Consider the following 27,753-nt stretch of genomic DNA (forward strand, 5'->3'; position numbering starts at 1 on the left):
GTGACTTGGAGGTAAATATAAAACTGAAAGAAATTTCATGTGGGTTTAAATTATGGATATACATGAACTATTATTACATCATAATCGAATCTTTATAGTGTTCTTCATTTAACAGACTGATGGGCACTAAAGCACTTATTTAATAAAAATTTCATGATGGGATTAGAATCTCAAAATGTGGAAGGCTAGAACTCCTCAAAGAAAAGTTGTGTAAATGGAAGAGAGAAATAGTTGCTTCAGTTGTCTGCCTCACATGCCTTTCTGTAAGTCTTCCTTGATTTTTCCTTCTTCATACATTAAAATTAATAAAAATGCTGAACCTTTCATAGGGAAATGTCCTGGTTATGTGCATTCTTTTTTATGAGCAAACTCTTCTGTGGTATTGAGAAAATAGAATAGAGGCATTCACTTCTCCCAGAACTTGAATAATAACATTACACTTAGGAAAGAGTTCTTTTGGAGCGTCTGAGTATGTGTTAGATGTGTTCCTGGTGAGGCATCTGTACCGGGAATGGAGCGGGGCATGTGCTCACTCGTCCCCCTGCTGGATTACTCGCGCACTGGCTCTCTGCATGGCTGTGACGTCTTCTCCCTGAGTCTCAGTTCAAATAAGTAAAGTAAATGAGTACGTTTTGAGAGTTATAAATAACTGCAGTGTCATAGTGAGAAGATGAGAAAAAGAGGGTGACAAAACCTGTTCCCGTTTTTCTTTTGTCTGACCATATCGTTAACTTCCTGTCCGTCAGATAATCTTTTGCTCTGCGTATCCCTGAAGGGTCATGGTATATGCTGCACAGAGCAACTCCAGTATGCTTAGCGTACTGAATTTAAAAGAAAACAAAAGGCAGCAGTATACTACAGTGAATCTGTGAACTAAGATGCTGGCTTGTTACACATGATCATTTTCAGCTTGAGTAGCAAAGACATTAAAACTCTAAGTAGCTGACAGCCATCTGGGCCGTGTTAGGACTGCACACAGTGCTGGCTGAACGACGCATCTATGCAGCACACCAGTGTGCTCGTCAAACCACTCCCAGCCTATCACAGGTCGTTTGTTCATGTTACCATGCCGCTTGTTCTGTAAAACAATTAACTCCATTTGATGCTAGACAATAACTCCATTGCCTGTTTCTCTTTGACCTGGTCAATACAGGATAATTCTGTGTGCGTAAATCTTGAAACTAAGGCCATCCAAGTTATTAATCTCCAAAGTTGTTTTCAGAGCCAAAATACCTAATTTCTTATTTGGTTACTTGGTTGCCCTCTCTTTCTCCATCAAAATTTTATGAGAACGCAAATTAGACCATGTCAGTAAATTTGTTTAATAGTCTCAGAATTATGGGATTAAAAAAACAAATAAATAGATGGTTATTTTCCCTTCCCCTTCCTCTTGCTTTATAATGATTATAAATTGTTTTCTAACATAATTTCCCATACTCAGGCTTTAGTGTTTCTTTTCTTTTTTTTTTTTTTTATTGAAGGGTAGTTGACAACAGTATTACATTACATTAGTTTCAGGTGTACAACACAGTGATTCAACATTTATATACATGATAATTCTAGGTACCAGCTATCACCATACCAAGCTGTTACAATATTTTGACTATATTCCTTATGCTATACATTACATCCCGTTACTTATTTATTTTACAATTGGAAGTGTGTTTATATATATATATATATATATATATATATATTTTGTGAGGGCATCTCTCATATTTATTGATCAAATAGTTGTTAACAACAATAAATTTCTGTATAGGGGGGTCAATACTCAATGCACAATCATTAATCCACCCCAAGCCTAATTTTCGTCAGTCTCCAATCTTCTGATGCATAACGAACAAATTCTTACATGGAGTACAAATTCTTACACAGTGAATAAGTTACATGGTGAACAGCGCAAGGGCAGTCATCACAGAAACTTTCGGTTTTGTTCATGCATTATGAACTATACACAGTCAGTTCAAATATGAATATTCATTTGATTTTTAAACTTGATTTATATGTGGATACCACATTTCTCTATTATTATTTTTTTTAATAAAATGCTGAAGTGGTAGGTAGATACGAGATAAAGGTAGAAAACAGAGTTTAGTGTTGTAAGAGAGCAAATGTAGATGATCAGGTGTGTGCCTGTAGACTATGTGTTAATCCGAGCTAGACGAGGGCAATAAACATCCACGTATGCAGAAGATTTCTCTCAGAACATGAGGGGGGAGGTTCTAAGCCTCACCTCTGCTGCTCCCCATTTTCTCACCAGATGGCCCCCTGCGACTGTGCCTGTCTTAGGTTGTTCCTCCCTTGAGGAATCTTACCCGTCTCTGGCTAAAGGCTTCAGTGTTTCTTAAACGTGCTTCTGTGTCACCTTGATATTTTTGTTCCTAGCTGATTGTAGGTGACTAATCTGAAGAAAAAGTAAGAAATAGTTCTCAAAAGTTTTTGCCAAGAATCTGAAACAACTGCTATGGAGGGAGCTCAGAGAAATATCTGTATGTGTGAAAGATGTAGGTGGGTTAGCTATTCCATTTCGTGAGGTATAAAAATGTTCCTTAGAGTTACTCCCTCTGCTGACTGCCGCTCGCTCGGTCACAGAGCGGGAGCAGGGAGCATGCCTGTCCCCTGGTTCCGCACCCAGTGTCATAAAGCATCAGCCCAGCTGATGGATTCTCCAGGGACAGTGGAAGGTCAGCTATCTTTCGGCATTGCTTGTGCATGCTGGGCGACACATAGGGGCGCCAACCCCAGGACACTTTATCCTCGCCTCTCTGAAGTGCCATCTGGGCGGTACAGACAGTCGGTCACAGGGGGCCATGTTCATGGATGATAAGACGCTTTTGTATTGGTGATTTTGCTTTCTGGGCCCAGCATTCACAGATGGGAAGGAAGAAAGGAAACAGGAAAGGAAGGAAGAGATTGTAGCACCATTTTACAGATGAAACAATTGAGCAAGTGTTGGCCCAAAGTAATACAGCTTGTAGACCAGCAGTAATAGAAGGAGTAATTATAGTGAGAGCGGAACGTTCATCGTGGTAGACAGTAGTAACAATAGCAGGTAACACTTCATTCGCAGTTACTGTGAACCAGACACTGTTCTGAGTGCTTTCTGTGTAGTGACTTGTGTTTTGCATGCATCAGCAATGGCTTTATTGGGGTGGTATTCTTCTGGGGAGAAAACTGAGATACAATGAAATTAACTAACTTTCTGTCCACAGTCACATACTTAGCTGCTGTAATTCAGACCCAGGCAACCTAACCCAGGAATCCCAACACTGAATGAGTTCTGCTCTGAGGGGGGCTTGAAGGGTCTGCTTGTTGGCAAGCTATTTGTTACCAGTCTGCCATGAGATGTACAGAATTTGAGAGAAAGCGTTTAGACACCACCCCACCCCTGACCCACTTTAAGCAATTTGACATTGTCTGTTGAATCTAATAATAAGGAAAAATGGGGTTTGTGTTTTGTATATCTTCGTGGTTTTTAAAACTTCTTTTTTCTAGGAATTCATTTCTATGTATTTTATGAATATCAACCTACAGCAGATTAGGAGGAAAAAACCCGAGGCTCTTGCCATAGTTAGGGCACACTGCTCTAAATCCCTTCCTTCCCTGTGTTGCCTCTCAAAGAGTGAAAGCTTAGAACCATCTCTCATCTTAGTGCCCAAGGCACTTTTCAGCAGAGAATAGCTTGGATATTTTTGGCAGATGGTTCTTTTCTAAATCCCCAGCTCCTAGAACAGGCTCTGCTATACAGAGGGTACTCGAGATTTAATAAATGGATGAATGGATGAGTGAGTGAGAATGAGTGAATGACTAATGGCTTCCTCAGTATAAGAACATGTGTGTGTGTGTTTTCCCTGTGCATATACTATCTGTGGTCTTGAGCTTAAGGATTTTCCAGTGCTTATACGGAAAAGTCACATTTCTTATGCCCCTAATGCTATCAGTCTCAAGACAGGAGGGTTGAATACACCTCATGGTCCTGCCATCGGAAATCCCTCCATTGCCAGCACTTTTTTTTTTTTTCAAAATGGCTTCCGCCTATTGTAAAGCAAAGCATTGGTTCAAATGAAAGAGAGACTTCTCTTGAGTCAGATCTGGCATTCTGAACAGGCAGCTATGGAAATAAGTCAATTGAAGTGGATACCCTCTCCTCCCTTATAGGTCTACAGGAGTCTAAAAATTGTTCATTCACTGGACATGACAAAACATCCACTCAGTTCCTCACTTTACCATTGATTTGGGGATGTCATTTAATTTAGTTCTTCTTTAGTTTTTCCATCCAGACAAAGGGCAGGAGGCTAATGCTTAAGACTTATCTTTTACCTGTCAAACTGCTGATTGGGCATTTAACTGAGCGAGCAAAGATACAAGTGAAGTTCTTCCCTTACCCCCAGTGGATGAAATAGTCTATACGCCTAATACTTACACAGCGGTCTGTGGGCAAGAACATGAGACCTCTGAGTCCGAATCTGCTTCTGTATGGTAGCACCCGGTGATGTGTGTGCACAGCGGAGTGAGGAGCACTGCCGTGCACCAGTGCAACACAAGCGGGGTCCTGGGCTGTCAGCATCAGCGTCACCAGAGCTTGTGAGAAATGCGGGTTCCTGAAGCTCAGCGCACTGTGCGGCGGGGCCCAGGAACCTCTGTGCTGTCTGGCCCTCTCGGCTTTGACAGAGACCCAGGGATTAGTAGCGCTGCCTCGCACAGCACCACCGTGCCCAGCTGGGCACTGGGGAATGGGGTCTAACGCTGTGGGCTCTCGGTACTACAGTGGTCAACAGTCGTCACTTAAAAAAACTCTTCAGCTTTGTCTCGTACAGGCCCAGAAATTGTAAAAGCAATATTTGCAGTGGCAGCAGAAGCTGCTTCCGGTCTGGCACATCGCTGAGTTTTGCAGAGTTCCTTCCAAACACAGGATGAGCCTATGTTTTTCTGGCTCATGTGGGGCAATGTGAGACAAAGGCAGCTTTCCCAATGCTCAGGCTCACATTTCCGCATCATTGGAGGGAAAACATAAGCTGTACAAGGACAGATGTCAGGCAGTCTTGAAACATTTAAAGCATATTTTCATTTTCCTCACACCCCCACTAATTGTCAGGTACCTCGGTGAAGCAGAATGGCTAGAATCGCCCACAAATACTGACAAGTATCTCATCTCTTCCTCAGCCACCTGCACTTCCCTCTGTTACCTGGGGGTTTACAGCAGCAAATCTCGGCAACAAGATCCTTTAGGATCACTCAGGAGCTTTCTGAAAGCACCACTGCCCAGATCCATCCCAAGAGATTCAGTTCAGTTGGTCAAGAGTGGGGCTTGGACATCAGCATTTTGTAAGCTGCCCAGATGACCCCAGCATGTGGCCAGAATTAGTGCCACTGGTTTGGCTCTTTCGGCTTCATAGAATTAATTATTGCCCTGAGAGGAAGTACATAAAAAAATTATAGCTGAGGCATTCTTTAATTCAGCCAGGTTAATAAGAGAGCACTCTCTTTGATGCTTTGAATGAGGCTTGGTACATAAGCCTTGGAATCAGATACAAATGGATTTAAATCCCAGCCACTTCAATTGATAACTTTGTGACCAGGACCAAATTGGTAACTTCTCTGTGCCATTTCTTCCTCTATAAAACAGAAGCAAGAAAGGATACCCTTGCTCCTTTCTCTTTTTCCTGGAATCTGTCCACTGATCATTTATTAGTAGCAGAATCAGCATGCAGTGTGTACCACCACTAAAACTAGTATATTCGTTTCCTGGGGCTACCGTAACAAATTACCATACAGTTGGCTCAAAACAGTGGAACTGCATCCTCTCTCAGTTCTGGAGTGCAGGGCGCCCATTCCCCCAGGCTCTAGGGGAGGCCCCTTCCTCACCTCTTCCAGCCTCTGGTGACCCTGGTGTTCCTTGACTTCTGGTAGCATAACTCCTAACTGTGCCTCCGTCTTAACATGGTCTTCTCCCCTGAGTCTCCGTATGTCCATTTCTGGCTCTTGTAAGGATACTCTCATCACATTTAGGGCCCACCCTGTTCCAGCACTATCTCATTTCAATCCTTACCTTAATTATATCTGCAAAGACCCTATTTCTAAGTAAGGTCACATTCTGAGGTTCCAGGTGGAATTTAGGGGATGCTGTTCAAGCTACTACAATTAATTATTGGAATCAAGTTATAGAGAGTGCAATATATTCGATTTGCTGTATTTTCCTCGACGGCCACTTGGCAGGCAGCAGCATAGGAGTATTGCTGTGAAGGCAACAGCACCAGGATGGTCTAAATTCTAGGTGTCAACACGGTTCCAAATGACAGCTTTCGGTAGGCTGAGTGAGCTGGAGCCCCAGCTAAGCCTTATTGGAGGTTGGTAGACGCAGCTGTTTACAGTGTGATGGTTGGCTGAAGATGATCACACTTGATGCCCGGACCTGTTGTCTCCCCAGCTCCACCGAGGCACTGCCAGCGCCCCCTGCGGGTTTCCCAAGGCAGTGTGGCCGGCAGCAACAGCACACTGTTTTCATCATATGAGATTATTTTAGAGTGAAGAATGTTGCATTTGCGTGGTATTTGCATCACTGCCAGTTGTTGCCATTCCACTCCATGGTACCGAATATATTCAGCTTTTATTAGTGTAAATAGATTAGTCCCATTTAAGGTCTGCTGGAAGTCATCATGAAAATCATTAACTTGAAAAGAGAGCAGATCAATTGATTTGTTTCCCTCCCTGTAAGCTCAGAGAGGTGGTGCTAGTGGTCCCGCTGTGCTAAAGTAAGTCTTGGATCCAAGATGCCTTGGGGTCTGATTTGATTTTTCAGAGTCCATCTAGATCTAAAGAAATAGGAATTTACCACAGTTTGTAGTTTTAATTTCCTTTGAATTTTACTCTTGCTCTTTTATTTTATTCCCTAGCAGTGTTGTCTGGCTTCTTCATGACAAGTAGAAGCCTCAACTAATCAGCCACTAGTGGGTAATTTGGGCTTTATCCTGGAAGACGGAATAGAAGATGCCTTTATTTTTGTCATCGGTTGTTTGTTCACTGTGGCTTCAACTCTCACCTGTTCACTTCCGAGGCAGCTGAGCAAATTAAATATTTACTATCAATGGGGACTTGTAACATTCATCTGTATCTTCAGATTATCTTAGTGAGTTGAGTTACTTGTATATTATTAGTTCTGTTAATGGTTTATTCGTTTTATTTTTTGTGGAATTTTTGTTGTGATTCTTCTTAACCATTCAGGAAAATGATTAATGTAAATTTCATCATGGCAGGGTGGGTAAAGCATATGAAATGGGGATCTGGTCCCTTTAAGGGAACTTGTCATAACTGTTGATAAAGTCTGTGAAGTGAGCAAGTGCAAGATGATTTTTATATTTAGGCAGAATAGGCGCATAATATGATCGACTTGAGTTTTTACAGATATAGTCTTATCTCTGAATGAAAAGGGAGTAGGAGCGGGTATTTAGCTGGTTTTCTTAGAAAGTTCCTGGTTAATTAGACTTCTGTAAGTAGCTGTCTACAAAACGGGGTGGGGGGTATTATATGAATAGGTACATGTGTATATGTGGGGGGGAACATATAGGTTATATATATATAGATATAGATATATATATAATTTTTTTTAAACTAACTTCTATATAATAAGCTAACTTTATATAATATAGCCAGGTAGGCTTTTGGAGAAATCCCATAGGGGCTACAAATAAAGTTAGTTTTTTTCTTTTTTCTGTAGAAACCAGCCCTATACGTTCTATAAGAATCATTAATGGTCTCAAAAGTTTTGTCCTTTGAAGTCCATTATAATTCCAGTTTTTTCCAGCAACCCATCTTTCATAATGTGTTTGGACAGATTTTAATTTAGATGTAACTTTTCAAGAAATCATTTATTTTATCTGGGTTGTGAGGTCAGTGAGAAAGCCCAAGCTGGAGGGCTTCATCCGCATGGATAGAGGCATCACGGGGGCCGCTGAATGAGAGGGATCACAGTCACTGACGCTTGTTCGCCAGCTTTGATTGGTGCTAAGAAGCCTGAGCATCAGGCTGTTCCGAGTGATCTCAGTATAGGGCTAAGCGCTGGATTTAAAAGAGGGTTCAGAATTTACTTTCTAAGTAAGGGTAGGCCCACCGGTGGGGGTCTTGGTTCCCACGTCGGCTGCTCTGTGCAGCAGGGCTCATCGCGGGGAGTCTTTCTCCTGCAGTTGCCGATCGGCTGCTGTCTCTTCTGGTCTTGCCTCAGCCCACGCCCGGAGAATGAGCAGGACAGAAGGTAATGGCTTACGACAGATCTGCTGACAGGGACTGAACTACATTAACACTCTGTCACTCAGATCTTTAGAGAGCTGCCTTTGCCTGAAATAGATTTGACTTTACTTGCTAACAAAGGCATCTTCAGATTGATTTCTTTCCTTAAATGCTAGAGAAGAGGAAGAGCATCCCATCAAGAGACAGCAGGAAGAGAGAAAAGCCTGGCTCGACAGCCCAAGCAAGTGATAGCGATCCTTCTTGGGAGCAGCAGCAAAGTTGCTGATCTGGCAAGATGACTGGTAGGAGCCAGATGAGTCCAGAGAACTGCTGGTCTTCAGAAATGTTTGAGGTTCTTATCCTAAGTAATTTTTGCCCTGTCTGGATATTACAGCTCTGGCTTAGAGATGTTCTAGTGAGAAAATGGAGAGAGAGAAACAAGATCTCAGCTTGAAAGTTAAATGGCCCTTTACGGTTAACTGTTCAAATAAAGCAGCTGTTTTTCTTCGGGCTTTTCAAGGATCCTGTCTTACTCAAAAGCTTGCATGTACTTTATCTTAGCAGAGACACTCTAAGATGGGCTGGTAGAAATCTGGTACATCTACTATAACAAGGGTAACATAATGCAGTTGAGTAATTTACACTGTTGAAATTCTAATAAAACAAAGTGATACTTATAAATACCTGCCTTATGCTATCACCAGACAAGGAAACGTGGGGGTACAGAAGAAATTTAAAGCATGGCTCCCATTTCTCAGGAGCTTCAGATTTAGCTGGGAAATCAGAATTCCTCACACCTACTACTCTGAGAGCAGCAGAGGACAGTTCATCATTGAGCACTGAATGGGATGGTTCAGAAGATTTCCAGTTTAAGAGTTGAGGGCGCTGAGGCTAGAGGGTTCAGGAGACTTCAGGCAAGCTGTGGGTTCTGTGCCGTGTATGGTAGGCTGTGTAAAAATGGAGACAACAGAGGGGAAAATAACCCAAACGAGGGACGTAACATAAGCAAAGACACAAAAGACGTGTCTGTGACACAGTGAGGTTAGTCGAGATGAAGGAAGGAATGGACGGAGAGTGAGGGATAAGGTGACCAGGGAGCACGGAGCTCTTATGGCGTCTTAATCTTTGAGCAGAACAGTTTACTTTTAATGTGGGGAGAGGTACAGAATCGTGGGAGGCTTTAGAGAAGGTACACAGTCCAATGGCTGTACTTCTAAGGGAGCATGGGCTTTGGCCCTTCACGGGCAGGATTCGAGGGCAGAAAGGCCATCCAAGGCAGGGATCCCTTCATCCACCTCTGAAGGGGAGACAGAAAGTTCCCTGCAAGTGTTTCTCTGCAGGCCGAAGCTTCAGCTGCCTGAGATTTGGTGAGCCCCAACATATTGCTCAGTCCAGCATTTGAAGTCATTCTTTAGACCGCTTGTCGTAATTGGCCACACAACCCAGACAAGCTGACTTTTGGGGATAAGTATTGTGCTCCTAAATCTCCATCAGGTTTTCCTCCGGGCCCTCCTGGACAGTGACTGGATGGCGTTCTTCATCACCTCTGTCCACAAGAGCAGCCTGTGTCTGCAGCGTGTCCATATTTGTATAAAGACGAGGCTGTGCATTTCTCACTTATTAACCTTTGTAGACACACAGGGGCTCCATCAGTTAAAGCCCTGCTTTGAGGAAAAGGCAGCACACTGCTAGCTCATTAACAGGTTATCTATGTCATTATGTCCTCATTGGATTGTACTTACTGGGAATAGTCTTTTGAGGAGAAAAAAAATCCATCTAGGCCTCTAGTTTCTTTTTCTTCCTCACTTTTATCTGCTTTTTCTCCTCCATAGTTACAGCTATTCCCATGATGGATGGTCATATCTTTGGAGTCCAGAATACCCTGAGTATTCACTTGCAAATAGCTACAAAGTCAAATTCAGATAACTGTACTTAAATGAAAACTATTCAGTATCTCACCTCATTGGTCACACGCTACTCTCTCTTTGCCCCATTTCAACCACAGGAGCTTAATCGCTTCTTCCTTTTCATTCCACAAAGCCGTTCTGAATTTGTTCTTCCCTTGGTCATTCCAAGGTCAAGGCTGCCTATCAGGTGCTTGCAGAAGTGCTCTGTTGGGTGACCTTGCTTGATGCGTTTGCCCATGGCTTCCAAGGCTTTGCCAGAATGAGCAGACTGCCTGAGCAGAAACAGCTGAACTGTCAGTTAATTCCTTGCCTCTTAAGGAAGAAGTATTCCCTTTTCTTCCATACATTTGCCTTCGTGCCAAAAGAAACCTCTGACACATAGTAGGCACTCATTGGTTTGAAAGAATAAAATGGAAATTGCCAACAGTTATATTAAATGGTGGCTTCTGGCTTAAACAGGTAGGGATAAGGTGTGTAAAAGCGAACCTATATTGTTTGCCAAGGAAAGTAGCATTAAATATTTGTGGGGTTTTTATTATTTTTTATTTCAGAAAAGTGTTAGATTTTCAGAAAAGTTGCGAAGATAGTACAGAATTCCTATACAGCCCCCACACAGTTTCACCATTATTAACATATTAGTATGAAGCATTTGTTAAAATGAATAAACCCATATTGGTGCATTCTTGTTAAAGTCCATATTTTATGCACATTGCCTTGTTTTTTACCTTACATCTGTCTTCTGTTCCAGGATCTCATCCAGGATACCATATTCCATTTAGTTGTCCTATCTTCTTAGCCTCTTCTTGGATGTAACAGTTTCTTAGTCTTTCTCTCTTTTTAATGACCTTGTGGACTAGGTATATTGCACAGTGTCCTGTGATATGGGTTTGTCTGATGTTTGTCTCATGATTTGACAGGGGGTACCTGTCGTAGGGAGGACGACCACAGAGGTAAAGTGCCATTCTCATCATATATCAAGTGTACGTGCAATCAGCAACTTGTCACTGCCGAGCTTAACCTTGAGTACCTAGCTAAGGCAGTGTCAGTCAGGTTTCTCCACTAGAAAGTTACTCTTTTATCCCCCAGAGCCCACCAAAGCCCACGTCTCTGGCTGCTTGGAATACTCTGCCTCAGTCTACTCTGTCATTGGGTGTTATCCAGTTTTTTTGTGAGGTTTTTTTGGATATGTTTTTAGCTGTTTATAGAAGTTGTGGTATGAATGGGATTGTGGCAGTGGTAAGGATAGACTTAACGGATAAACAAGTCATTTGCATACATTTTACACAGCTTATACACTCAAGGAATGCAGTTATACGCCACCTCCTTGAGGGAAGAGTATCTGTATAAATTATTTGGAACATTTCTGCATGAGAGAGTTGTCTTTTCTCTCCCATGTTTATATCTATTTAGTCATTTATGGCTGAATGGAATCATGGATTTTTTTTTTGTATACAGTAGATTATAATCCAATACTACTGTAATCCAATACAAATTGTTCCAGTTTTGGCCATCGGGAGCTCTTTCAGTTCTCACCTATCTCCTGTGTCTCTATCTTCGTGATTTTTTTTTTTTTGGTAGCACTTCCTTATTCTTTGGTACTATAATATACTCCAAGCCCCATCTGTATATTTTGTGCCCCAGTCCTAGAGTCACCAATTTTTTTCCCAGGAAGCCCCAGCTCCTGTTGCTGGAGAACCCTATTGGCAACCAAGTTCTGGGGAATTGGTATGTGGGTTGCTACCTGGATATCTTTACTTCTGAGTCCTCTCAACTGGCAGAGAAAGGAAATATATGTGACCCTTGTATGTATTCATATCTCTATAGTCTATATATAGCCACTTGTAATATTCACTGAGCCAAAGCCAAACATGAGTTCATATCGATGCCAGCAACTCTAATGCAATACCAGTGGGTGATTCTAAATTCCTCATCAGTATCTTCCCTTTTCCAGTTGTGAAAACTGGCTCCCACCATCCCTCATCGAGCTCAGAGAGTAGGGGAGAAAAGCCAAGTATGGGAGAAACACATTAACCAATGTGTTCATTTCTGGCATACATGCATAGCAGTATCAGAATTGTTAACCCATACCCTTTTTGGAAACAAATTGATTACTAGTGCAGAGTCCTTATGTATAATTTCTGTTGCCTTTAATGTTATAGATTCTACTAATTTCCAAAAGTACTCGGGTCAGCAACTTTTTCTCCCACTCCTTTCGGTAAGGTTGCCGTATACATTTGTAAAACTGTTAGATGGTTTTGTCACATTCTGTACTCCATTGGGCTTCCTTAACCTCTTAAATGATTTTTGTAAATTTGCATATATTAAGTTTCATTCTTTCAGCTTTAAAATTCTTTGGGTTTCAACAGATGCTTGATGTCATGTATCTACCATTATGGTATCATACAGGGGAGTTCTTACCACCCCCCACATTCCCTGTACATTATCTGTTCAACACTTCTGCCCTCTCCCCATGCGTCTGGAAATCACTAATTTTTTTTACTGTCTCTGTAGTTGTGCCTTTTCCAGGATTCATATAATTGGAATCATACAGTATTTAGCTTTTCCGGACTGGCTTCTTTCAGTTAGCAATATGCATAAGATTCATTCCTGGCTGTTCTTGGCTTGACAGCTCACTTCTTCTCACCACTGCCTGATATTCCATGGTGTGGATCATGGATGTTGCATGTGGTGCAGATAGGCCATAGTTTGCTTTCCCTTCACCTATTGAAGGACACCCTGGTTGCTTCCATTTAACATGATTATGAATAAAGTTGCTATAAACATCCACATGTAGGTATTTGTGTGGCCATAAGTTTTCAAATCAGTTGGATGTTGTTTTTAGCTGTGTGTCCCAGTTGTGCGAATGCAGGGGCTTGGGGCGGTGGTGAGGTCAGACTTACAGATAAAGAGCTACATCATCGTGGTACATGCTTTAGTAAAAGTGAATGTGATGAGGAAACTGTTGAACCTAAGAAAAAGGTGAAAGTAAAAATATTTAAATTTACTTTCACTCTTAAGGTTCTCCTATTAAAAAAAATACCTTTTCTCTCTCTCCCTCCAACTCTACCCCATGCCCCCCAACCAACACAAAAAGATAAAACCAACCTGAAGACATGCTGCTACAGCGACAGTGAAGACCGTGCGTCAGGTGATGTAAAAGTTGGCTCTGAAAATAATGGTCATAGGAATTCCCTGGTGGCAGACTCCTTCAGAACTTAATGATTTTCTTCTTCCAGCTCAAAGAGTAGGGAAGAAAAACCAAACATGGGAGAAAAAACAGCTCTTGCCAATGAGAAGGAAAAAGGTGTAGGGATTCTTGACCATCTGGAAATCTGGAATTTATAGGACAAAAGAGGAAATATAATTCTTTTACAAGTCAGTCATTCAGAGCTAACTACAAGGAAATTTATTCCCAGATTTGGGGTTCCTCCTCCAGGGGTTTCTTATAAAAGGAGATAAATCCAAAGAACAAGACACATGGGAAATGAAATCCTGCTTTGTCAAGAGCTGAGCTTGTATGTTTCAAGAAGACCTTTCATATTAAGCTTCCAAAAAGAGATACCAGGGCTCTGTTAAGAGGCTTTTTTCTGTTTGCACACCTTTGAATGTTAGGTGGCTGGGTCAGCGGGGCCAGCCGGAGCCTGCCCTACACTATACACTGGTCAGTGGTGAAGACGATGGTATAGGGAGAGAGGGAAAGCATGCTTACTGCCTGGGAGGTGGAATGTACAAGAGGTGGTACATGCACGGCCTTCGTAAGTGTACTTGAATGACCTGCATATTAGTAAAATATGACAGAAGCTCAGAGGCTTAATTAGCAAACTCTCTTCGTGGAGGAATTAATAGGGTGAAATCAGTATAGGCAAAGGGGCCAAACTGTAGGTGCAGAAAGAACTTTCTCCAATACCCAGCATACAAGAAATCTGTAAGCTATCAGGGATCAAAAGGTTTTTGATGCGGAACATAGTAACATAAATAAAAGAAAATCAAAGATTTGTCTTTAAGTGGAAAAAAAATCAGAGATGTGTTGCAATTTATGATGTTACAATTTAGTTGGTGAATGTTTTAATTAGTCCCTGGGTATCTATGTTTTTTAAAAACTTGCTGTATACTTCATATATTTGTCTAAAATGCATTAGTTAAATATTTATGGATTTAGTTATATTTTTATAATGTCTGCTTTTTTTATGGAGTAGTTTTATAGAAATAATCATGTGACTGGATTGAAAGTTATTTTTACTCTTCCTCAGCTAGCTGTATCTAGGGAAAATCAAGCTGATTGGCTCATGAAACTACTGACCAGACTGACCTCACAAGTACTAACCCATTTACAGACCTCGTGTATGGGTAGAAATAATTGCTTTAGTTCTAGCTTGTGAATACAAATACTTCAAGTAATGGCAAAAATTTTAGGTTTAATTCTACTTCTTACTGGACATATAGGCACATGCTGTTTTACTTATATGATAGCAATACAGCAGACAAGGTGTGCTATAACCAAATTTTTATACATGAGATAAATGTTCTTTCTTAGTCATCATTCTGTTTAACAAAAGATATGATTGCATATGGTTAATGTGCAGTGTGAATTTCCCCAAGCCAGCGCTAGTATTCTGTCATATAAACACTAATATCAGCTAGAATTTTAATCCAACTTTATGACTAAAAAGCTTAACAAGGTGTCTTGCTATGGAGGCATATCTAATAAATGGCCCCTCAAACAGTGGAATCCAGACCTCTCTCCTGCTGACCCACTTCTCTTTCTATTCTACCTGCAGTGTTATTTAAAACCTCTCCTTTCGTGTCCTGAGCAGTTTTTTTATACTGGATTTTAACACCAACACTTGTACTATAAGAAAAATATTTTGCTCAGCCGAACTTCAAAAAGTAACATCTTCGGGCCACTCACTAATTAGGGTGACTTCACTTTTCTTTTGCTCCTGTCTCTAAAGGCAGAGCCCGTTTCAACTCTAAAACCAAATAACAAGCAGCTCTCTCCTAATTCACGGTTTTCAGAATTTTAGTGTTTTTTCCCTTGCTGTCCAGAATGCTATCTGAAAAGTCACAATGATTTAAATAATTGACGGCTACTTTATGAAATTGTCAGCCTGGATCCATCGTTCTGCCTTCTCCAACCACAAGTCCTTGAGCAGCTAATCCTTTTATGTGTATGCTCTTTTTTTTTCCTTCCTGGTTTCATTTAGATAATTATATTATTCACCGTGGAATATAATTGCTGTTACACTGTTGCAGGGGGTGGGGGGAGCAGATTGAGGGGAGCTGTCTGCTCTTGGCATCCGCAGGTTGTAAGATGTCTGTTATGCTCTACCCTCTAATTTCTTTTCCATGCACCTTTTAAAGATTTAATTATACCTTTGTAAAGACATAATTTGAAATATGACTTCTGATTCTTTTGAAAGGTAGAAGAGAGATTAATCCATTGTTAACCATGAACAAGCATGGTGCAATGGAGAAAACTTTGGGCTGGAATTCAGGGATCGGTGTTCAGCTGAACAAATAATTTCTGAATGCCTACTGTGTGCCAGGCACTGGCCTAAGCATTAAGAAGTGTAAAGATTTTTTTAAAAGAAAGAGAAAACTGTCCTCTGGGAGTTTACGTCTTGGTCATCTACCAACTTGTGGTGTGACTTCGGGCAGATCACGTCACCTCTCTGGGCCTCAGTTTCTCATCTCTAAACACAGGATGACTGGTTCTCTTCAAATGTCCTTCTAGCTGTAACTCTCCATGGTGCTCTGATAAAAGCCCATAATTAGCAGCCACAGTCCTTCTTTGTTAGATTTAATTGGAAAGTAGGTGTGTCAAAAAGGATACATTTTCAGAGACGGAAGTCAGTTTGTCACCTCTGTAATCAAAGATGGTCCAGTATGAAAGCTCGTAAAGGATCCCTTTTTCTTGAGAATATTTTCTCCCTGCTAAGATCAGCATTTCCGAAGCAGGGTGTGTTGGGGAGCAGAAGGCAACAACCTCTGAGCAACTGAAACTTGTTATCAAAGGAGCAATAACGCTTCCTCTCAAATTACCGCCTGCCCGTCTTTTGGCCTCTCACGATGGCAGGTGTTCTTACAGTGAGTCTAACGTGTTTTTCCAAGCCTGCATTTTGCTGTCTGCTGGTTAGAAGGGGTGGTCACAAAATGGCCCTTTGCCTTTGTACTTTTGTTCTTTTCTCTTCGGAGGTGTCTCGTGTTGACCAAAAAAGTAAGGACAAAGCTGTAAAGCAGTTGGCATTGTTTGTTTGAGGCCCTAGAGGTTGTGGTCTGGGAACATAGATTAAAGAGGAAACCCAAATGTATGCTCTGAAGAGGGTAACAGGCTTAGGGCTTCTTAAGGCAAGAGAAGGAACTCTGAGGGTGCTTACATGAGTTGTTTTGAGATAACTGTGATTAACCACGGCTATTGTAACCTACACTTGGCTATCCATAATTGGTTGCTAAGTGTATCACTAGGCAAAAGTCCACTTTCTTGCAGGTAGCAGAAATTTCTTGTTTGTCCCAGATGGTTATGATTCGGCAGAATGTTAAGCTCAACGTTCTTCTGGCATAGTCGGTTTCAGAGAAGACACGCATGGACCCCATTTCCTTAATGGCCCCTGACTCTATTTTCGTTAACTTTAATTGTTAATGTTAACTCCATTTTTGTACATTTACACCAGTTTGGATATTGTGAAACTTGCCAACTCAAGAACTTGGAAAATTTAAGAGATATTAAACATAAACACGGTAGATCAGGCTGTGTAACTTTGGGAGGAAATGGTATTCTCTGTCAGATCCTTATAGTGTTGAATCAAGCAGACCCAAAATGAGAGCACAGAGCCCATTTCAAATGGAATACAAATAACACATGATAAAATAGAGATTTGGAGTGGATTTTATAACATGTTTATTTCAGGGAGCAAATCACAGCCCATTTGCCTTATTGGAAAAACAGTTTTCCCCTTATACAGGGAAAATGGAGTATTTAAAAAGGAAATGAGTATGACAACAAAATGGACTTGGTTAAAATTGGCAAATTTGTTTCTTTTTTACCTGTTATTTTTGCACAAGAGAGAGTGATATGGGCCCTAGACCTGCTTTCAGCAGTAATGGTTCTTTTATGAAAAAATAACCTAGCCATCTTGGGTAAACTAGCTGGCACATGTCCTGTCCTCTACAGGAGTATAAATTGATGCTAGAAATCTATTCTTATGCAATATTAATTCTTTCCATAATTTGCAATTTACCTCCTTTCCCCTGCTCTTCATCTCTATGAAAATCTTTGCAAGCAGCCCTCTTCACAATTGTCTAGTAATAAAATACTGTGTGTCTAATAAGCCCACCTCTTTTTTGTGATTTGATTGATCTTTAGGGCTGTGTCCTTTAGACCAGTGCTTCCAACATTTTAATATTCATGTTAATCACCGGGGGATCTTTTTAAAATGCACATTCCAATATAGTCAGTCAGGCTAAGCCCTGAGATTCTGCATTTTGACCCAGCACACAAGTAATGCTGAGGCTGCTGTTCCAGGAGCCATACTTTGAGTAGCAAGGCTGTACACCTGAGGTCACAAGCTTTTCTTGTAAAGGGCCAGATAGTAAATATGTCCATGTGGCTATGTGAGTCATGTGGTCTCTGAACAGTTGTGCCACTGTGGTATAAAAACAACTATAGCCATTGTGTAAATGAAAGAGCCTGGCTGGATTCCAATAAACTTACCAAAAAATGCAGCATCTGCATCTGGGTTTGGCTTGTGGCTTGTCATTTGCCAGTTGCCTGCTTTAGACAGTGTGTTTGAAATGACATATATATATATATATGTATTTTTTTTTAACTTGAAAGTTTTTATTCGAATACTGAATACTTGCATGGAATTGTACAATGTTAGGTTTATATATAAAATGGGTGGTGGGTGGAGGTTATTTGATGCTCTACCAAGGTATTACGCAAGAAAAAACTTAAGCCAAATAACAAGATTTTCTTTCTCTTTGTAGGACTTAGAATGAGGTAAGTGGCATAATTTTTTAGTACTGTTGTGGCATAGTTGTGACAACATTTTGAAAAACCATGTCCTGTTTGGTGAGCAGCGGTTTACTGTTACACATTATTATGTGCACGCTTCTCTCCAAACTCTGACTCTCTTCTGTGTATGTGCATGTCTTTTATCACATCCCTTGCCGTATCACTTGGCACTGATCCATGTTTGGGTAATGAGATAGTTTGTTGTGTCTGCAATGAAGAAAATGATTTAAAATGCTTTTTAATAAGTTAACGGGAGCAAGTGTTGAAATTACTGTAATGAGATAATGACAGTGCAGCATATTGCTTTGAAGATTGTGCTCTAGTGAAGAATGTACACCCTTAATAAATTCACTTTCACTGTATTTTCCTGGGCAAGGTTGTTTAGCATTTGCCTGTTTGTTTTAGAATCATTTAGGAGTACTATTGAGTTTTAGGATGTCAGCCTTGGAGGACTTGGGCAAGTTCCCAAATCTATAGTGACAAATGCTTTATGGGAAGATGAACTCAATCTTAGGAACCTCAAGGCAGTGTACTAGATTCCCCTTACTCTGTCAGTGCAGATCACATTGTACTTCATATCTTCGAAGTTTAAGTGTTACACTTGTTTTCTCCCTATCCTTGCTTGTATTAAGCAAACATGCACCTTTTGTGCATATTTGCTTAAAAGACTCAGTAGGCCTCCAGTGTAAGACAGAACTACAGAGATGAAGACCTGTATCCTACTTTCAAGTTTATTGTTTAGTAGAGAAAGGCACACATACTGACAAATCAGTATTATATTTACAATGATACACATTTGTGTTTGATGCAGTGGGAACTTTAGAGAGGGAGTAGTCATTCAAGAAAGATTTCATAAAGGAGGTGAGACTTAAACTAAATCTATGTGAGAGATGTTCAAAATAGACAGTGGTCACAAATCTAGGTGAGAGAATGTTCAAAGTAGAGGAAAAAGCATTATTAACAAAGATACAGAGGCATGAAATAGCCTAGCACATTAAAGGAAATAAGTACACGGTCATGTATGCCTACAATGGAATTTTAATAGCAGAATGTTATACACAGCCTGGGTGAATCCAACAAAATAACATTTGAAAAAAAACAAGACAAAATAATACGTAAAATTATTCCTACATAACAGGCAAAATTATACCATGTTGTTTAGGGATACATATCCAAGTGGTAAAATTCTAAGAATATCAAAAAGATGTTTCTTAAGGAGGTTACCTCAGGTGGGAAGGGAGAAGGCTTTGACTGGGGTGGGGGGCACTTGGGATACTGGAAAGTTGTTTCTTTACCAGGTGTGCAACTCCATTGAGTGTTTGCTTTATAATTATTTAGTAAGATGTACACACATACTATAAACTTTTATATAAATGTTATTGTGAAATGTATATATGTTGTATTGCACAGTGAAAGAGATTTTTTAAGAAGAACATGATTACCTGAAGTAAGGCAGTAGAAATGGAAGAATGGGTATTAAGGGGCTTAGGGAGCAGAGTCTGTGGCCACTGATTCAGTTGGGGATGGAAAGTCTGGGTCTACCGTGATCCCAGCTTTTTAAATTTGTTGAGTTAGAAAGATGGCACTTGCTGAGATAGGGAATATAGTATCATAATGCACGTGTAGTTTCTATAATACAACTTTTCAGACATAGTTCTTTCTTCTTCTGTACCCATCTTTATTCTGTACAAAGGTTGTTACTCACACCTACTTCTTCAGGTCGGTGTACATTACCACCACCTCCCCACAATCCTGCCAAGAAAATCTGTCCTGTTGCCTGGGTCATCTCGGGATAGATGGGAACATTCCAGACAGTCAGAATGCATTGAGGACCCAGTGTGCCCATCTAGCAGAGACAGACAGCTGGGTCAGTAACAGAGCTCCTGCCCAGGGTAGTGACTGAAGATGTCTGTGGGTTGAACACATCCCAAACTGACTTCTACCTGGTTCTCTCCGAAAGTCGAAAACCCCTTTTTCAGACTTGGCGGGCTTTCTCCCTGGCAGAAGCATTTCACCCTTGTCGCCTCCCCAGCAGATAACTCCTCCCACATGTCCCAGCCATACTGTCTCCCTCTCACCCAGCAAATCGCATCTTTCTTGGTACTGTTGTGGAACTTGGTTGGAACAAAACTCCACACTTCATGTCTCCATGCGGGAAGTTAAAGGAAGCTTTGCTTACTTGAACAGATTAAAGGGTCATTTTATAATCACGTCATGAGCCCACATCACAGTAATCTGATCTTTGTTGCAGTGATGTCAGATTACCTAGGGACCCTCTTTTTTTTTTCTGGGGGAAATGAAGTGTCTCTGGTTGACTGGCTAAGTTGTCAGTTTTAGAGGATTTAAGGGAACATAACAGGCAGGCATTGTTGACCATAATAAACCAACAGATTTTGCAGCGAAGTCCACGATAACTGCCCTCTACTCCTCACTTCCTTCGCACACACAGCAGGGAAAATTTTTAATTTATAGCAAAAAATAGCAAAACATTACACTTATTTTATACCTATACAATTGGTTTTTAATCAAGCAAAGAAACAGAGGGCAAAACGAAAGGAGATTTGAAAAGGAAAAAAAACAATGCGGAGAGCAAGCTGAGACTAGTATTTCATGAAATCCTTTTCTAGCCCTACCAGCTGCTTGCTTCATTACCTTAGGCTTTCATTTAATCTTTTAAGTCTTTGGTGCTTTCTATTCAGTTCTTTTTCATCAGTTTCTTGAAAAATCTCAAAATGTTGATAATAGAAATCATAGGCCAATCCGTAGCTAAGTGCCTAGCAAGCTCAGCCCTTTTACCACCTTCGCGGGGTAGTGGTTGCTGTGCCGGGGACACGCATCTCCCATGGTGCTCTGGGCCTCAGAGCCCCTTAACAGTACCCAGAACCTGTGGGTCACTCCACTACGTGTTGGACTGAAAGAGGCCAGGCTGTTGTCGCTGGAAATTTAGGACCACTCCACTGAGGGAATGCAGTATAGTGCAGGGCTCAGCAAATTTCTGTTGTAAAGGGCCAGGTGGGAAATATTTTAGGCTTTGCAGGCCATATCGTCTCTTGAAACTGTTCCACTCTGCCTTTGTCTCCGGAAAAGTAGCCACAGACAGTAAACAAATGGATGTATGTGGCTGTGTTCCAATAAAACTTTATTTACAAAAATAGGTGGCAGGTAGATTTGGCCCACAGACCATATGGTTGGTTTAGTGGCAAGATAACTGGACTTTGAGCTGTGTTTTCACATGGGTTCATGTATCATCACAATGTGGTCCTAAACGGGTCTCATCACTTGTGTATTTATTTGTAAAATTTGTAGTAAGAGCATTTGTCACACCTCCCTTAGAAAGTTAAATGGAATAATATAGATGAATAGGATCTATTTACTGTGAAATACTATGTAAACATAGCCTTTTTTCCTGATAAGTATTATTAGCAGCAACGGGGGCAATTTTTCTAGAGGAGTGGAGGATTAGGAATCACTTCTGATTTCCCACAGAGTTACTTGGAACTTAGGGTTTTGGAGTCAGAACGCCCACACACCCTCAGAGAGCCCCACACTGGGAGGTAGACTGCACCTGGCAATATTCATATGCCTATGATTCTGATGGGAAATCCTAGGATCCTGTCACTTAACAAAGGGGAGAAATCAAACACGGCCCTTTTTGCCTGTGTACACAGCTTCAGGAAGACCATATAGGGGAAGAGAAATGATGTCCACATGGTCTGTGGTATCTTTTACATCACCTCTGGCGGTCAGTGGAAAAGATCAGTATTATGGATGGTCCTCCCGCATCTAAGTGTTCTCATGTAACAATCTTAAACTTTCCGGAAGGATTTGATATACTCAAGGGGGACATCATATTGAAACTTTTTACATATTTTAATTTTTCCCAGTTTACATATTTTTAACTTGTATGAAGGTAGCCTGTAAACATGTCTCATAAAGGACAATATGGAAGATAATTGTATCTTATATAGAATGGTATGTTCTGTATAACACAAGCTTTCTAATCGGTCTGGTCACTCTTCTCAAAAGCCTACATGACATTTTCTTGACCCCTTAAATTGTTTTGCATATGATAGATGTTTAGTACATGTTTGTTGAATGAAAATATGCTTATGCAAAAATAAATATGTTTTTTGGTATGGGAGGGCTTTTCAGAAGCCAGAAATACCAAGATACAAAATCCTTCCTTAGTAGCTTTTACCTTTTAATGGAGATCTCACCTATTTTAACCTGAAGCTGGGGGACCTGAAAATACTTTCTATCCAGTAGTGTTCTGGTAAATGTTTAAAAACCAGCTCTCTTTAAAAAAAAAAAAAAAAAAAGGAGTAGAAGGGAGATAAGTCAAGCTCCACTTTGTAGTGTTTGCCAGTTTCCATGGTGTAACTGGCTCCTGCCATGTCCAATTTCAATCTGCCAACCTGCTGCTGAATGCAGCACCAAGAAGAGATTCATAGTAGCACACCATTGCATAGAGTTTTTATCATAAGGTTATAGTAGATGTAAGTAACCTTAAAAGCTTGGGTACGAGTAATATTATTTTTGTGTTTATTAATGCCTGTGTTTGACAACTGGTTCACCAAAGTCCTAAATATATAATAATTTACTCTTAGATGATAAGAGCCAGCCCCAGCACATCACTGTTCTGATCATAGTGTGTTTTAATGACTTGTTTAATTGTCTGTCTCCTTCCCTAAATAATGAGCTTCCTGGAAGCATGTCCAGTGTCTTGATATGCTCACTGTTACATCTCTAATGCCTAGCACATAGTAGGTACTCACATATTTTTGACTGAATGAATCATTCCAGTCTGTTACATTCTCACCAAGCCAGTACACTGTGAAACATGATAAGGGTTTCTTTCCCTAAAAATCACGTTTTATTTTCTTGGTTTTGGGCAGTTTCAACAATATACTTACTATGGATCTTCATGTCTAAGCACTCCAGCATATGAGATGTCAGTGTTTTCAGTATTTTTCAGCTTATGGGTATGTGTAGAAATAAATCATAAATATGTTCAGGAACTACTTCTCAATGGAATATCAGTTTCTTTGATTTGTCTATGTTCTTCTAAACAAAGAAAACACTGCCAATTCCTGTGATATGTAGATTACTTATCTTAATAAAATTGCCAAAAATTTAAAATTTTTCTCTAGGTGCTGCATAACTTCCATGTTTTAAAATTCTAGCATTTTTCTACTTTAAGTTATTCTAAGGAGAAAAGAATGCTCTTCCTAGAATGTAGGCTAACATTTCTCAAACTGTGGTCTATAGGATCCAGTTCTATGGGATATTTATAAGTACTATTTGAGACCTGGTTCCCAGGTGAAAATGGGCTTGGGAAAATTAGTTTAGCATTATACAGGTATTTTTACAATAGTACATTACTGGATGGAATACAGCATAGACTATTTCCTAAGGATTTTTTTTTTCACAAAAGTATTACAAGGACCTGATATTCTAAGGAATACCTTTTGGGAAATATCACACTCAGATATGAACAGACTTAGAGAATCATATGATGTTTAGAATTGAGAGGCCTTAAAGGTTGCCTGGGTTTCCCCGCTGTGTCAAATTCCATCTTATATCCCCCGTGCCAGATGGTCATCCAGACGCTGCTGAGTACCAACCTTAGCAAGACACATCCCCCTCCAAAAGGCAGTCCGCTCTGTTGCTGGCCTCTTTAGCCTTTTTTTAAACAACGTTCTTCCTTACAATTGAACCAAAACTGTGTTTCTCTGTGAATCATCCAGTACTTCTAATCCTGCCGTCTGGGGTACTGGCCAAACAAGTTCTCTCCCTTTTCTACAAGATAACGGTCATGCTTCCTGTTAGCTGTTTCTTCTTTAAATTGAACGTTCCTAGTTCATTGAAACTCTTCCTCATATGATGAGTTTCTAGAATTTTTACCATCCTGATTGTCCTCTGGATAATGTCCAATGTCTCTCTAAAAATGAGATACCGATAATTAAATGCAGTCTGTTATGGTCTGCCATACACACGTTTAACTTTTTATTCAACAAATATTTGTGGAGCTATTATTCTTTTGGGAGCAGTCTTCTAGGCACTGAGAATGCAACAGGCAATAAGACAGGCAAGGCCACAGGTGTCATGAGGTACACAGTCTAATGGTGGAAAAATCAAATGAATCAGGAAATAAGTAAGTAAGATGGTCTCAGGCAGTCAAAAACATTAGAAAGGCAGTAAGACAGGAATGTCTGTTATGGTAGAAAGTGTTAAGGAAGTGGCATGTTTTAGACCAGCGGCAAGGGACAGACTCTCAGGAGGTGACACTGAGCTCTTCTTGAATGATAAGATATAAAGGAACCAAGGGGCTAGCATCTCTGAGTAGTAATGTTAAATCTCCTGGATTCAGAAAGGAATCCAGCAATAACACAAAGGAGGGCCACGTCAGAGAGTATAGTAAGGGAAGGGGAGAATAACAGGAACTTCTAAAGGGCAATTCCAGCTCATTTGATCCACGTTGATAGTACAGTGATAATTCAACAATCTGCATTTGATAGGACATCATACTGCTGTTAACCCACAAGATTTTTTTGTTTTTGCTGTTATTTTTCTAAGAATCCGCTCAAATTTCTTATTTCTGTTGATTTTTGATTTATTACAATCCCCAGGCTCTTCCCCCCCCACCCCATTAGGCTCTTGACAAAGACAGTAATCTGGAATCTAAATGAAAAACATTTGCTGGTCTTAAATTTCATAGTTTTGGTTTCCTGCTTATGAAGATAATATGAATCTTGACTTTGTCATCTATAGTCATAGTAGCAGCATTCTCAATTTTCTGTTTTTCTTAAACTTAAATCTTCTGTATCTTTTTTCAAAGTTATCAATAAATCTGTTGTACAGGTCATTTCCAAGTCTGTTATGGATATCCTTTTAGGTTGAAAAGAATCCATTAAGCAACCCTTGCTCAGTATAGTTTTTCAACCACCTGCTTACACTTGATTCCATGAATTGTCATCCACCCATATTTTTACCAGAAGGACAGCCCCTGACGATAATTGAAGACATGCAGTTCACTCAGTCAATCCTGTACAAAAAGAAATGATCCTGTAAGAAAAGAAAGTTGATCTGACACCTTAGTGAATGCATGTCTCTGAGATAACATTTACTTTCCTAAATGCTCATAACCCAAAAGATGGTTGAAACTTAATCAATTCCTTCTAAAATGCATTCTCTCCCATTACTAAAAATAAAATCACAGTATTTTCCTGACTCCAGTCTTTGGGATGAACATTAGGGAGCAAGCAAACCCTTATGGAATCTTCTTGAATAAAAGCGTTCTTCCTAAGAGAAGGAATAACAACATCCGTCGCTTAAAATCTATGCCCCACATGGACTCACACAAAACAAGTTGATATTTATTGAGCACTCTCACAATGACCTAAGGACTAATAAATTGTTAAAAACACAACATATAACAATAAACAAATTAAAAGGCCATCAGGTGTCTTTGCTCTTAAGTACCCCTTACAGGCCTGGGAGACCTAAGATGGGTTAAACTTCTGGAAGCCAGATTTAGTTAATTACTTGTCTTTTTGCTCCTAATGTTCAAAATCCAGTAAATGATTCTAGCCTAAGGTAGAAAAGTACCCAAGAGCAGTTTGGCTGTAGGTTAGGCAGTCAAGGCAGTCATGGGCTTCCTGGGGACAGTGCCATTCTTAGCATGAACGACACCAAAGTTAACTGTGTGCTTAGTCACCAGCCCAACACCTGCTCTATACAGCTAGCTAGGTTCTGTTGCCATCCGCCTCTTTATTCTTAATAGTTATTGTCAAGATCTCTTCTGTTGTTGTGATAATCGTCACCTGTATTTTCTGAGGAAAGAAAATCACTTTGCCCAAACATCCGAGTGGCTCAGCATCAGGCTGAGGCACATTCCCAAGTGCTGCCACACCTGGACATCCTGATTCAGTTTGGTCCAGTTCAGCAGTGCTTATGGAACCCTTGCTGCGTGTTCGTGTTCGTAATCATGAGCGAGACAGGACATCCCGTTCTGGAGACATTTCCCATTCCTGGCCAGGCATAGCCTCTGAAGAACCTGCCGGCTCGTGTCGGCCGAGTGGTTTGTGTTGCACCCTTTCCAGCTCTGGCTTTGCCCCCTGCTCAGAGAGTTCAGCCTCCCCGTACGTTCTTGTCTGACCTGTCTGTGAGTGCAGAGGGGGGACTCATTGACAGGTTCCGGCAGTTCACAGCCCCTGGGGGATGCACTGTGTTTACATGTGCCTTACAGGGGCAGAGTGCTGGACCCTCAAGATGGGGGACATGGAAAAAGCAGCCCTCACCAGGAGCCTGTAGCACCGCCTCATCCCAGAGGGCATGTGTGAACCATGCCAGCCCATTTGACTGCCGGGAGAGGGCTCATAACGACACATCAGCGGTGTCATTTTCCACTTGCCATTCTAGACACTGGCTGTCCAGCTTCCTGTTCCATAAGGAGTCAAGATACAGCTGAGAGTGACAGGCACAGGGCAGGTAGGGACCTAGGGGCCTGAGGGAGCGAAGTGCCTTCAGAGACTGAGGACAGTGCTCCCTCTCACACGTGTCCTCTCTTACTGGTCTCCTGGTTACTAAGTATTTTTCTAGCACATTCTCCTCCTGGATTCAAATGTTCAAAAGAAAAAAAAATTGAGTTTGTTCTTTATATGCTCTGAAGCTAGGAAGAATGCAAGAGGGAAGAAGTTTACATCTGTATCTGACAGTCTTACTGATCGTTGCTGATAAAAACTGGCAAAGGGAAAGGTAATCGGAGCCTCGAGAATTCAATTCATTGCTTTAATCCACTCAAAAGATACTTTATGTTTAAAACACAAGAGCAGCCATCAGCAAAATTGAGAGATTCTGTGGGACCCTGAGGCACTTTAAACTTTTGAAACCCTTAACGCCTACGCCATCCCTATTCAAATAGCCCCTCCTGGCCATTTCTTCTTCTTGGGTGTGGCCTCCTCGCCCACCAGGCCCTTGGGCACCCTAGAGCCCAGTTTTAAAAAAAGAACTTGCCTATTGGCATAAATTAAAGTCCTTATGTTCTCTACCATCAGCTAGAGACTTGTGCAGTGTATTATCCCTACTTCTTGTGAGTCGCTCAGTGTCTCCGTGTATTTCTCATTTGCAGGGAGTAGGTAGATAGTACGCACTGCCCTCCAACTGGTTACTGTATCATAGATGGCTCCTCTTCCCAGTCCTAAGGCTCTGCCAAGTCAGCTCTTTTTTCCAGCAAAGAGAAGCAGACAGTGGTTTCTCATGTACACCTTCTCCCAGGCATTTAAAAGAGCAATTCTGCTACTTTTACTCCTCTCTCAGCCCCTCTTAAGCTACAAGTCTACCTAAAATAATACAATAATCTAAACCAGAAAACCAACTTTGTTTCGCCTGTGATTTTCACTGCTTTTCTGTGCTACAGAAGGTACCCTAGATGATTTCTTCTAACCCATCAGATATAAAAAGAAGATGTGACAGCACCCATATCTGTATGTCTTCCACTTACCAGGCAGGTGGGATTGAATCTTTATCTTGATTCTGAGATCCCAGCACATTTGAGTTTGGAGACATGTTGGCTTTGAGTCTAGGGCAGTGGGATCTATATTTTAG

The 27,753-nt window shown here is 40.8% G+C and overlaps 1 protein-coding gene across 2 annotated transcripts in view; it reads left to right on the top strand.

The window, feature by feature from the left end:
* EXOC4 (exocyst complex component 4) overlaps window positions 1-27,753 on the top strand; it is a 797,616-nt gene that overhangs the window by 578,214 nt on the left and 191,649 nt on the right. The gene's annotated exons all lie outside the window — the stretch shown is intronic.

Source organism: Manis pentadactyla, chromosome 7 (assembly GCF_030020395.1).
Source record: "Manis pentadactyla isolate mManPen7 chromosome 7, mManPen7.hap1, whole genome shotgun sequence".
NCBI lineage: Eukaryota > Metazoa > Chordata > Mammalia > Pholidota > Manidae > Manis > Manis pentadactyla.